This window comes from Bison bison, unplaced genomic scaffold (genome assembly GCF_000754665.1).
Source record: "Bison bison bison isolate TAMUID 2011002044 unplaced genomic scaffold, Bison_UMD1.0 scf7180017864486, whole genome shotgun sequence".
NCBI lineage: Eukaryota > Metazoa > Chordata > Mammalia > Artiodactyla > Bovidae > Bison > Bison bison.
The window spans coordinates 6,585,439-6,598,100 of NW_011495046.1; positions in this window are offsets into that span (position 1 = coordinate 6,585,439).

Below are 12,662 nucleotides of genomic sequence, written 5' to 3' on the forward strand. Positions count from 1 at the left end.
ATACAGAATCTGGCAGGAGGGAAGCCCTCTGGCAGCAAACCTCCGCTGACCCCTCATCTGAGCAGAGGTTGGCAAACTGCAGCCCACAGCCTCCTTTTGTCAGTAAAGTTTTATTGGACTGCAACCACACTCATGTGTTGACGTCTTAGCCATGGCTACTCCATACAGAATCGAGTAGTTGCTACAGAGACCTAATAGCCACCGATCCTAAAATATGTATTATCTGGTTCTTTACAGAAAGGATCTGCTGCTGCTGCTAAGTCACTTCAGTCGTTTCCAACTCTGTGTGACCCCATAGACAGCAGCCCACCTGGCTCCCCCGTCCCTGGGATTCTCCAGGCAAGAATACTGGAGTGGGTTGCCATTTCCTTCTCCAATGCATGAAAGTGAAAAGTGAAAGTGAAGTTGCTCAGTTGTGTCCAACTCTTAGCGACCCCTTGGACTGCAGCCCACCAGCCTCCTCCGTCCATGGATTTTCCAGGCAAGAGTACTGGAGTGGGGTGCCATTGCCTTCTCCAACAGAAAGGATCTGTGGAGTCTCAATTTCAGATACAAAATACAAGAGCTCGTTTAGGCAAGCATTGTGTTAATGGCAGGCAGGTGGTCCTCCCAAACCACCTTCTAAGTAGTTATAATATTAGCTTCAGGAATATTGGGATTATAGAGGTTAATTCACCAGCCTGCAACCCTACAATCAGGAAGTGACGGAGTCCAGCTTGCAGTCCCCATCTGACTTAAAGCCTCTGCTTGGAACTCTTAGGTCAGGCTTTCTTTTTCTTTTCAATATTTATATATTTATTTGGTTGCCCTGGTTCCTGGTTGCGGCATGCTCACAGAATGTGAAGTCTTAGTTACTGGCATGTGGGATCTAGTTCCTTGAATAGGGATCAAAGCTGGGCCCCCTGCACTGGGAGCACGGAGTCTTAGCCACTGGACCACCAGGGAAGTCCTGTGTCAGGCTTTTTAGAGCCTCCTCTCCCTGAGACACTACTCTGCTGCTCAAATAACCCCCGAACTCCCCACATACCCTGAGGGCTCAACTCTGGAGCCTCATTTTGCTTGAATATTTTGAGAAATTGTGCTTTGAAATTTATGGAGAGAACAGTTCCCTAAACCCCTGAACTGCATGTGTCAAGTGCAATTTCTACTTCCTGATTAGCAGCCCGTCTCTGTGTTTGTCACAGCCCAGTGGAAGGAGCAGGTCTCATATGCAAAGAGAAAGCCAACACCCCATAAACTCCCCCCAACACATACACAGCTCCCATCCTAACTCCTCGGTGTTGTGCTGGAGAAACCACCTTGAAGAATGAGACACTACGTGTGAAATGATCACAAAAGTCAAAGGAACAGAAAAATCAATGGATATAAGGGGAATTTGTAGAGAATGGAGGGCAAAATAACTTAACGAAAATGAGAAAGCTGGGAGTGAGAGGGAAGCTGAAGAGGGAAGGGATATATGTATACGTATAGCTGATTCACTTTACTGTACACCAGGAGCTAACACAACATTGTAAAGCAACTATTCTGCAATAAAAAAAAAAAAAAATAGAAAACTGGTATGCTGCAGGAGCAGGATCTAATCCAAGCTTCTAGTCCCTCGGCCTTTGTTCACTTTGCTGTGCTGCTTCAGTGTTACTGGCCTCCCCACCCACCTCTGAGCTACTAGGCCCGCTAGACCGCTGCACTGACGGCTGCTGTTGTTATTGTTTAATGACTAAGTCATGTTCGATTCTTTGTGACCCCATGACTGTACCCCACCAGGCTCCTCAGTATACTTGCCTCTCCAGGCAAGAATACTGGAGTGGGTTGCCATTTCCTTCTCCAGGGGATCTTCCTGACCCAGGGATAGAAACCACGTCTCCTGCATTGTCAAGCAGATTCTTTACCATTTGAGCCGCTAGGGAAGACCTTTACATCATACATAAATACATACATGACTTAAAAATAATTTTAAGTGCCCAAATAATTAGAACTAGTGATTATCTCGGCATGGTGAGAAAATGAGGAGCTTATCTTATCCTGATACTTTACATATTTTTGAAAGATCTATAAACATAAAAACAAAAAACAAATTTTAACAATATTCAGGAGATCTTGTGGTCTGGTGGGAAGAGATGAGTTTCAACAGTGTGGCTGGTCAGAGAAGAGAACCCCTCTCCTGCTTTGCTTTATTTATTTAATTGATCCAGATGTGGTGGGGATCAGAACCCCCAGATGCTCACTGCTATACAGTAAGTTCAGCACCCAGCACCCTGTAATGTCACCACCAACAGCACGGGATCATGTTATTGATGAGAAAGGCCAGGTCAGTGCCTACCTCCTCACTAGCCAGGCAACCTTGAGTACAGCATTTATTTTCTCTGACATTTGTTTCTTCATGTGCAAAAAAAGAGGTCATAACAGCACCTACTCACTGAATTATTGCAATGATTAATTTAGACAGTGTGCGTAAATTATTTAGCACAGGGTCTGACAGCTAATAAAATGAATCGTTGCTGGTCTTGTTATTATTTTTATATTTTGATCTCCTCAGTCTAATATATCTAAATAATTAATAGAAGAGGACATTCATGGATGCTAAACAGAGCAGATGGTTGCTTTTTCACAGACGTTTCAGACGTTTAAATTTTAAAGTAAAATGAAACTATGTCTTTGTGGGGATGATTTGTTTTCAAGTCTCTCTAAACAAAATGCAGCAGGAATCCTCCTCTTGCATGAAATAAGGAAGCCCAGGTAAATATGAAAGAAAATTTTTTTCTTCTTTCTGACCCTTTTCCCGCCTACAGAGGATCCGTGCCTGCATTGTATTGCCCCCAGGAAGGAGCTAATCACCTCTCAGAGATGCTGGTCAGAATCTGCACAAACTCTCACTAAACAGAATAAATCGGCAAACGGGGGAGTGTTGTCAATAGCTCAGTTCCTATTTATTTCCTCTTCTTTACAGCTTTCTGCTCTCTTTGAACATGTGCACTATTGGTACAGCAGTTATCTGCAGAGCAAGTGCTGCAAAGCAAGCTGAAAGTAGTGAAAGAAGTGTCAGTCGCTCAGTCACGCTGGCATACAAGAAACATCAGGGCCTATTGGCCTGACACCATCCATCAGACGTGGGGATGAGGTGAACCATCCATTCTGGGTGACTCCACGGCTGCATGTAGCCCTGGAACCACCCAGGAGAAGCCAGCAGAGGAGCCGGCCGACGGACCTGAAGAGTGGGATGAACAGCACATAGCTTCTGCTTTGAGCCTTTACACCCTGGTGACTCAGTGGTAAAGAATCTGCCTGCAATGCAGGAGACCCAGGTTCAATCCCTTTGTGTCCCAGCAGGGGTGTGTGGTCTAAGGTCTGAGTATGGTCCAGGGGACATGAGAGGCAGTGGCTGGAGGTACTGTTACTGAGCAGGACTCATAGGGCCTTGGGGATGGGGTGGGGACAGAACCCCTCCCCCACACTCTCTGCTGCAGCTCCTCTCTGAAATACATAGACGGCAGTATTTGATGCACATTTCCTGAGCTGTTTTGCAGATATAAAGAAAACCACCCTCTCCACCAAGCGGAAGGTGTTAACTACTTGAGACCCTGAACACACAGCCCAGGCCTCCTATAGCCTAAGGACTGATGCTGTTCACCCTGTGACACAACCTGCAGCCTCCCCATCAGCCAATCAGAGGATTGTAGGCGAGCTGATCACACACCCTGAGGCACCCTCCCTTACCTGCTTTTAAAAGGGTTTTGCTGATACCCTTCAGGCAGTTTGGGGGAGCTAGGGGCTTTTTAGGGCATGAACCACCCTTCTGCTTGTAGGGCCCTGCAACAAACCTCTGCTCCAAACTCCAGTGTTTCCATTTGTTTGACCTCACTGTGTGTGGGCACACAGACTCGCGCTGACACAAGTTTGGGATACTGTCCAGGGTTTTGATGTATGTGGTGAACCAGCCACCAGTATGTGGTGCTTTCTCATCATTGGCCAAAATAAATAGATCTAAAGTCAAAACGAGGGTACCCATCGTATGATCACGCCTCATGTCGGAGGCTAGCAGAATAGGCCATTTCAAACAGACCACTTTGGCTTAAGGATTATTTTGATCTAAAGGCACCTGAAAGACAGCAGGTGCAAGAAGTGTGCTCAGATCACCTATTTTCCTCCTGGAGGCAGGAAATGAAGCTCCGCTATGAATGATACCCTCTGGTTCTAGGAGAAAAGAAGCATTCCCATTCCCTGAGAAGGGGAGTCGAGGTGGAGAGAAATCTGTACAAACTCTGATGAAATACCTTGACCTTCCTTTAGCCTCTGAGTATTTTAGTTTCTTCCCTATGACGGAAACTCTGTTCAACGTGCTATACGAGCACCAAGGCCTCCGGAGGCTCCCACGTGCCTGCAAGAATCTGCACTGTGCTGTGTGCTGTGCTTAGTTGCTCAGTTGTGTCCAGCTCTTTGTGACCCCATGGACTGTAGCCCACAAGGCTCCTCTGTCCATTGAATTCTCCAGGAAAGAATACTGGAGTGGGTTGCCATGCCTTCCTCCAGGGGACTTTCCCAACCCAGGGATCGAACCCAGGTCTCCCACATTGCAGGTGTATTCTTTACTGTCTGAGCCATAAGGGAAGCCCAAGAATCTGCACACCCTTCTGTAAATCTACTGTTTGTCAACTTAATTCTCAGCCTAATTGGAGCCCCTAAGACAGTCAAGATAAAGCTTGGCCTTCTCGACAGACCCAGTGAAATATTTTTATTGCTGGTCGCTGCAATTCAGTGCTTTTCTTTTGTTTCTTTTTAAACCTTTCATTTTAAAAATTTTATTTATTCATTATTTTTGACCACACCGTGAGGTATGTGGAATTAGTTCTTCGACCAGGGATCATACCCATGCCCCCTGCACTGGAAGTGCAGAGACTTAGCAACTGGCCTGCCAGGGAAGTCCCAGTGCTTTTCTTGTTTGGAGGCTTCCTAACCAAGAGAGGAAGGCTTCCAGCAGGGAACACAGCAATGTCACCACCATCTTGGCCATTTGTGTTCTCGGGTCATGTGGCCAAAAAAGTGAGCAGAGAAGAGAGGTTGCAGAGTCTGCTGGGGTACCATGGTCCTGCCATGGAGGAGACAGTGGGAGCTGTTACACTATGGGGGCAGGAAGAGGAGAATGGAGCCCAGACAACCCTTGGTCTTTAGGCTGCCATGCCTTGTGTGACACCTGAACATGGGCCAGTTTACTGAGGCTGAGATGCAAATGAAAAGCTGAGTTATCCCCGGGAAAATGGAATGGGAGTGTGGCCTCTGTGCATGTTTCCTTCCCTGCCCAGAGGAACATCTGTTCATAATTTTAATGGTCTCCTTTCTCTTCCCTTTCCTTCTTCCCCGCCTTGTATGAGGCAGAGGTCCCTGGGACAAATTTCATGGAAGACAATTTTTCCGTGGACAGGGATGGTTTCGGGACGATTCAAGCACATGGCATTTATTGTGAACTTTATTTCTATTATTATTACAACAGCCCCATCTCAGATCATCAGGAACTAGATTCTGGAGGTTGGGGAGCCCTGGCATAAAGGGTATCCTAGTGATATTCATGTTGAAAATGTGACTATAAGTTGCAGAATATTTCGAGGGCATTACAACTGCTGCAGAAGCCCCTGTGTCTCCTGAGATGGCTGGAGCTGTTTTATTGAATGATGGTGGCTTGGACTGGATCCTGTGGAGAAGGGCCATGTTATTTCAGGTGGAAGCTGTCACTTCAAAAGTGTGAAGGTAGAAGGAAGGTTTAGGCAGGAGCTGAGTAATCAAAGGTGTGAGTGCAGGAAATAGCTCACAGTTTTGAGGATGTGCCCACCTGATTCACACATTCGTTCGAGTTGGGAGGAATGCCTCCTTACAAGTCTCCACGGGAAGCAGTAGGGAAACTGGCAACACCATGTGCTTCCTCTCCCAGCCTACGACCAAGAGGGTGGGCACACAGCCGTGCACTGACCAACTGCATGTCCTCCCCCTGGACTCTGAGGTTTGCGTTTGTGGCACAAAGTCCCCAAGATCATTGAGACATGAGCCTGACAGCATCTTGGCCAGGTCACTAGTGGCCCCGAGCTGGGCTCTGTCCACAGCCCCACCTCCTACTTCTCAGGACTACATCCCTGATACTGAGCTCTCTGAGCTGCTTCATATATATGGGAGATTAATCCTTCATCAGTTGGTTCATTTTCAATTATTGATTAATGCGTATATGTGGAATCTAGAAAAATAGTACTGATGAACCTATTTACAGAGAAGAAACGGAGACGCAGGTATAGAGAATGAACTTGTGGACACAGCAGGGGAAGGGGAAGGTGCGACGAATCAAGAGCGTAGCATTGACATACATACACCACCATGTGTAAAACGGATAGCTAGTGGGGAGCCGCTGTAAAACACAGGGAGCTCAGCTCAGTGCTCTGCGATGACCTAGAGGGTGGGATGGAAGAGGATGCAAGGGAGGTCCAGGTGGGAGGGGGTGCATACATACACATGTAGCTGGTTCACTCTGTTGGACAGCAGAAACTGATACAACATTGTAAAGCAATTATCCTCCAATTTTAAAAAAAAGACTGATTCTCAGCCCTCTCACTGTTGTCATCAACAGCTCAACATCCTTCCTCTTCTGATGAACTTGCCGAAGTCTGTTTCTATCTCTTGCAACCAAGGATTGACTAGTATCCCAAGCAATCAAAAGCGCTCCTCAAAAATGAGACAATTTTCTAGCAAAGATTTTTTTCTGTATCTTTCTAGCAACCACTTTTAATCACAGCTATTGAAATATTTTGATAACATCATTTGACATCATGTTCATTAGAAAAGTTTTTGTAAGTAAGAAATTAACTTAAATGGAAAAATTAGAACATTTATTAAAGTTAGTATTATAAATATAAATTACAATTTGCTTCAAAATTTCAGAGTAGGCTGATGGAAAGCTAAAATACTTTGGCTATTGTAAAATCAGAAATGAGATAAGGTATAAATTACATATACAAGTATAATTTACATATACAATACAAATAACTACATAAATTATGTATATAATTTACATACACATGTACATATACAAGTATGTGTGTGTGTGTGTGCTTGTATACTTTCCTCCCAAACACAGATTTCCTTGTACTTTTTCCAGAGCTTCAGAATCAGATTTATCATCCTGCTAATTTTACATAGCATTTAATGAACATCTGACACCTCAGTAAACAATTTTTTGAGTTTCTTCTCTCCATTTGAAAATTTCTGAACCATTGTGAAAAGACATCTACTTTTAAAGACATAATATGTTCTGCTTCTATCGGAAGGTTTTGAGAGTTGATTTTCCCCTATAACTTATGTCGGCAGTAACTTTATGAAGCTTATTACATGTGCTTGACACGTCGACCGCGTCATTGAACATGCTGCTTGGTAGATAAAGATTAGTCATCAGTGTGAGGTTGTATTTATGGAAACATGAAATTTAAAACTCAAGTAATTCAATAATTCACACCTTGAAAAAAACATGTTCCAGAAGCAAAATTCCAAGATGATAACACTTCTTAAAGCAATCTACAGCTTCAATGCCACCTCTACTGAAATATCAATGCCTTTTTCTGTAGAAATGGAGAAGGCAGCACTCAAACTCATACAGGAGTGGGGTGCCATCGCCTTCTCCAACTAGGAAATCAGAAAAACTCAAACAGCCAGGTGTCCTGTATGTGAGTAAAAAGGACAAACCCTCCTCCAGGACTGTGGGCTCTTGGAAAGAAATGCCTTCAGGCTCCAACATTCCAGACTCTAGGGATCATAATGGTTTTTCCTCTCGGGCTAGGATTAACTGTAAGATGGGCTTACAGAATCAAGGTTCCTCAACCTACAAGCTGATGGCAAAGTTGCAACATCATTAAAAATCCCTGTGTCTCTGTACATGTGTGGCCGAGTCCCTTTGCTGTTCACTGGAAACTACCACGAGGTTGTTAATCAGCTATGTGCATGCGGGCTAAGTCATTTCAGTCATGTCAAACTCTTTGCAACCCCATTGACTCCCACCAGGCTCCTCTGTCCATGGGATTCTCCAGGCAAGAATACTGGCCTGAGTTACCATTTCCTTAGGGAGGGGCACTCAGGCAGTTACCCACATCTTAAAGCCATGGTTCTCAGATCTGGTTGACTGGATGGTCCAGCTCTTTTTGCTGTTTGGAATCACAGCACAACTGTGAGCTAGCTCTCCTTCTGAAAATGTCTCTGAACTGAGAAGTTCTGAACTCCTTATGATTCTTCTGCCTCACATCAAAGCCGCAGGCCCATCCTAATTAACTCCCTGTCTTTCAGAGATGGATGGAATGAGCTACTTGCATCTGTTTGATGTTCTTCCAAACGCACAAATTACCCATTCAGCCCACCTCTAGCATCAGAGTCAAATGGGCTTGGGAAAGATGAAATAGAAGCAGACAAAACCTCGCCCCCCGACCCTCCACCAAATACTTGGAAAGTGGAGATAGAGAAAGGATTTTGTCTGTGGGATCTATGGTTTGAAGAATTCATGCAATTTCCTCCTCTTCTCCTGTTTTCTGAAGCGTTTTTTTGTTTTTTTGTTTTTCCTCCACTTCCTCAGTCAATAAAGAAAAGCTGAGTAACAGCTGTTTCATCTCTTGCTCTTATAAATTGGAAATGGATTTTTTGTAACACAGCGAAATTCTGTACCACAAAAATCGATGAGCCCCATGGACAGTGGGAAAGGGATTTGACCTATTTAAGGATTAATGAAATATAGGTGCGAGCCCAGTGCTGAGCCTATGTCTCCAGCTTGGCCTCTGCCCACCTGCCTCCTGGGGAGGGACTGGGGGAGAGCTGCCTTTCTCTGGGTGATGCACACACTTGGCTAAGCTCTGATGGCTTCCACACCTCTGATCCCACTGTTCCCATACCCCACCCTTCACTGCCTTCATCTGCCCAGCACGGTCCCCACCTGAACATCCCTCCGTCCACAGAGCCCTCCCCGTCGGCATCTCCTGCTGTGGATCAGCCTTTCCTCTGAAACAGGGCTGAGCTCATTCCTCTGTTGTCTGTCCTCTGCCTCCAGGCCTGGGCTCCTGGAGGGTGGAGGTGACTCCTCCACAGGGAGCAGTTCTGAATTCATCACTTGGGTTCATCAGGATTGCCTGAAACAAGCACATAGACCCCTGTTCACCTCCATGCTTTATTCATCTCATTCCATGTCTCCAGTGCCTTCCCTCTGTTTTCCTCTCCAGGTGCTCAGATACTAACCATCCACTAAGACCAAGCTTAGAGCATCCCAGGTGGCACAGGGTGAAGAACTCACCTGCCAAACAGGAGACATAAGAAACACAAGTTCAATCCCTGGATTGGGAAGATCCCCTGGAGAAGGAAATGGCGACTCACTCCATGGAAAATCCCATGAACAGAGGAGCCTGGCCGGCTACAGTCCACGGGGTCACAAAGAGTCAGATGCAACTGAGCAACTATACACACATACACGCTAGACCAAGCTCAATTCCCACCTCCTCCATGAAGCCCTCTAGGACTCTTCTTCCTGACTCTGGTTGTACCTGCAACCTGACTCTGTTGGTTGACTCCTCCTCTGTTCTGTATAAAATTCTGGATCTCCTCCAAAGCTGGCCCTCTCCTACGACTCTATACTCTGTCCCTAGGTGGTTCCATCCACATCACATCACTGCCATGGTCTAGGTGCTGTTCTTCCTTTATCTTCATCTCTAACTTAATTTTAGTTGAATCTATTAAATTCCTTCTGACTATGCCACTGAACTATTTTAACAGATCAACATGGAACCCAAGATCTTTCTTTTCCCAAAGAGTTCTACCCATCATGAGCCTCACCTCGGTAACCAGAGTTATCCCCTACTTTGTAAAAATTTAAGAAGTGCCCTTTCCACTAGACACTTTACTCCCAGCATTGGAACTTTCTCATGATACATTAATTTTATCTGGGCAAGACAATGCCTCCACCAGCTGGAAACTCTTATTATAAAAATAGGAATCTGTGCTGTCAGGGGAATAAATGACAGCCTTTAGAAGCAACACCACCATTCTCTAAAGTACACCTGGTCACCCTGATGGACTGAAATACAGGTGCCTTCCCTGTTAAAACCGTCTGGAGCACGTCACCCAGGCATTGGTTCTGAATGTTTACTTGATACAATGAAATAATTGAAAAGTGAAAGTGAAAGTGAAGTCAGTCGTATCTGACTCTTTTCGACCTTGTGGACTGTAGCTTACCAGGCATCTCCGTCCATGGGATTCTCCAGGCAAGAATACTAGAGTGGGTTACCATTTCCTTCTCCAACCCACTATTAGCTATGTTCATGTTTTCTTAAAAGGAAAAGAAAATAAGAAAAACAGCATTGTTAAAATCATACCCTTGAAAGTTTCCAGAAGTAAACAGGAGGAGTGCCTGACATTCTTTTTTTATTATTATTATTTATTTTATTCTGGGACTTCTGGTGGCTCAGTGGTAAAGAATCTGCCTGCCAATGCAGAAGACATGGGTTTGATCCCTGGTCCAGGAAGATCCCAGAGCAACTAAGCCCGTGTGCCACAACTACTGAAGCCCATGTGCCCTAGAGCCTTTGCTCTGCAGCAAGAGAAGCTGCCACAATGAGAAGCCCTGGCACTGCAACTAGAGAGTATCTCCCACTCCCCAGAACTAGAGAAAAGCCTGAAGAGCAACTACTTCTCAGCACAGCCTAAATAAATAAATAGTATTTACTTATTTACTTGGCTGCCCCAGGTCTTAGTTGGGCTTCCCAGGTGGTGCTAGTGGTAAAGAACTTGCCTGCCAATATGAGAGATATAAGAGATGCCAGTTCGATTCCTGGGCTGGGAAAATCCACTGGAGGAGGGCACGGCAACCTACTCCAGTATTCTTTCCTGGAGAATCCTGTCAGGGGAGCATGTAATTCCCTCAGTTCTGTTTGTCACAACAAAAATTTGAAGCGACGGACGTTAAACCCCTCGGTGCATCACAGCTCTCAGACAGTCTGTGTTATAGCTCCGTGTTACAGCTCAGTTTTATTTAGAAAATAAAAGGAAAATACATCCTTGAGGCATGAGGGCATGCCAACCCAAAAGACACAAAGAGAAGTGAGAGAGAGAGGGAGAAAGAGAGACAGAGAGTGCATGCAAGCGCAGGAGAGAGACCCCTGGCCCTTTGGCTCCTCTTTTTATATGTTCTTTCCTCCCCGCTGGGCCTGCCTATGTAAATTGGGCTAGCCAGGAGTGCTGTTTGTTCTACCTGAGGTCCTTATTCTGGTCCTTAGATGTTCCTTTGTTCTATTTTCACGGGTTTTCCTTTCCTTGTCTTTTAGCCACCGCCATTTTGGACTCCTTTTCCCTATTCTAACTACCTAACAATCCCATGGACAGAGAAGCCTGGCAGGCTACAGTCCATAGGACTGCCAAGAGTCAGACACGACTGAGTGACTAAGCATGCACACACACACGGGTCTTAGTTGTGGCAGGGGGGGTCTTAAGTTGCAGTATATAGGATCAAGCCTGGGCCCTTTGCACTGGGAGGAAGGAGTCTTTTCATGTGAAATTTAACTCAAAGAAAATGAGAGATCATTTATCCATTCTGTATGTAATAGTTTGCATCTACTAACTCCAGACTCACAGCCCATCCCTCCCCTACCACTTCCCCCTTGGCAACAAGGTCCTAGAGTATAGTCCAGGAAACTTTACTGAATATCCAGAGATAAACCATAATGGAAAAGAATATAAAAAACTTTATCTGAATGTAACTGAATCACTGTGCTGTGCAAAAGAAATTAACACAACATTGTAAATCAACTGTACTTCAATTAAAAAAAGGGAGGAGGGGGATCTCTGAGAAACTGATTTTTATCTTGTCTTCTTTCACTGCTTGTTTCTTTCAAATGTAAATCTTGACACTGCAAACACAAAGCTGACTCTAAAAAACAAAATAAAAAGAGAGAGAGTCTGAAATGTTCCAACTTGAAAGAGCAGCAGACAAATGGCTATGATGATGCAGCTGTACAAATGCTGATTGAAAAGGCAACTTGAAAGAGAAGAGCAGTGTTCAAAACAATTATTAACACTAGAGGCCCAGAGATCACTGGATAAATCATAGCTCAAATGAAAGTCTCTTCCTGCATATTCTAGCCAGATGTACTTGAATCTTCAGAAAATATTAAAACGCACATCTCAGCTTTTCTAACATCTACATCTGTGTCTCCAAACTGTGGGACTTATTCTGAGTAACACGTGTGTAGGTGCTCAGTTGTGTCCAACTCTGTGTGATCCCACGGACTGTATGTGTGTGCTAAGTCACTCAGTCCTGTCCAACTCCTTGTGATCCCATGGACTGTGACCCACCAGGCTCCTCTGTCCATGGGATTCTCCAGGCAAGAACACTGGAGTGGGCTGCCATTCCCTTCTCCAGGGGATCTTCCCGACCAGGGATCGAACCCAGGTCTCCTGCATTGGCAGGCAGATTCTTTACCACTGAGCCCACAGGGAAGCCCTCAAGGAGGAAGATTGTCTCTTAAAGGTTCTGACCCTTGTGAGATAAAGGAATGCTATTCCCTAAGGAGGTACGTGAATGCAGATGCACAGTGCATACTAAAGGGGAGGGAGGAGACCCAAAAAGGCAAAGAAAAATGTTTAATTTCATAAAATGTGAATTTAATTTC